At 41.0% G+C, this 994-nt stretch overlaps 1 protein-coding gene across 6 annotated transcripts in view; it reads right to left on the bottom strand.

The window, feature by feature from the left end:
* nfasca (neurofascin homolog (chicken) a) overlaps window positions 1-994 on the bottom strand; it is a 104,737-nt gene that overhangs the window by 50,172 nt on the left and 53,571 nt on the right. The window lies entirely within an intron of this gene.

Raw genomic sequence — 994 nt, 5'->3', positions numbered from 1 at the left:
AGCTGTTTGTGGTCAGTTATAATTCACACTGGGCTCAACAGACATAGTTCTGGTTTTCACTCTGTGTTTGTGCCATCTTTTCTTCATGCTGTGCAGACCATGATGACACGATGACACGATCCACCAGGTGAGCTCTGACACCAACCACACCTGCAAGTTGCAATGTTGCTGCATCTTGTTGTTGAAGTATTTTTCTACAAGTTGCTTCTGTGTCTTCAGGCTTTGGTTTTCAGGGATGACCAAAAGGAGGAAGATGACAGGATCAGTCCACACCTGAGCACTGCATGTTTCACATAGCTGACATGAATTTATTTTCTTTTTTCCATCATCGTGTTTGTGTCTCTCTGTTTTAATCCTGTGGAGGCTATGGCTTCATCCACACTACCACTTTTACAATACATCACTTTATCTACGTTTTCACCTGGTCAGGGTATATGTGTCTTCAGGTGTGTTAGTCTGGATGGAGATCTGGACAGCCAGTGAATCCGTATGGTCCTTGTAGTCTGGATCAGCTGCTCAGTGGTTTGTGGTGTGGTTTCCATCAGTCACAAAAACTTTTATTTTGACACTTTAAGTGCATTTAGCTCAGAAAACTTATTTACTTTTACTGAGGTAGACTTCCAAAACAAGATTTCACTTGTGGTGGAGTATTTTTACTTTGTGTTGTTGAGACTTTTTCTTGAGTAAATACTGTTTCTTCATCACTGCTACTACATGGTATTACAGTACACCTGATGTGGAGCAGTGTGTCGCTGCAGCCACCAGAGGGCAGCAGAGTACAAGTTTTATTCGTTACAGCGACAGCAGCAGCAGAGGAAGACATGATTCAGTTTAAACAGCACATTTCATTAAAAGTGAACTCAGTGTGATTTAGATTAAAATGTTTACAACAGCCAGAAACAGGAACAGAAGAAAAAACAATATAAAACTGCAAGAAATATACAAGTGAAGAAGAGAAGAATGAACTGAAGCAGCAGAGGGCAGCAGTGTGAAG

The sequence above is a fragment of the Seriola lalandi genome, unplaced genomic scaffold (assembly GCF_002814215.2).
Source record: "Seriola lalandi dorsalis isolate HSWRI2012SDOR001 ecotype SW California unplaced genomic scaffold, Sedor1 jcf7180002054748, whole genome shotgun sequence".
Classification (NCBI taxonomy): Eukaryota; Metazoa; Chordata; class Actinopteri; order Carangiformes; family Carangidae; genus Seriola; species Seriola lalandi.
This window is presented reverse-complemented; position numbering and strand designations above follow the sequence as displayed.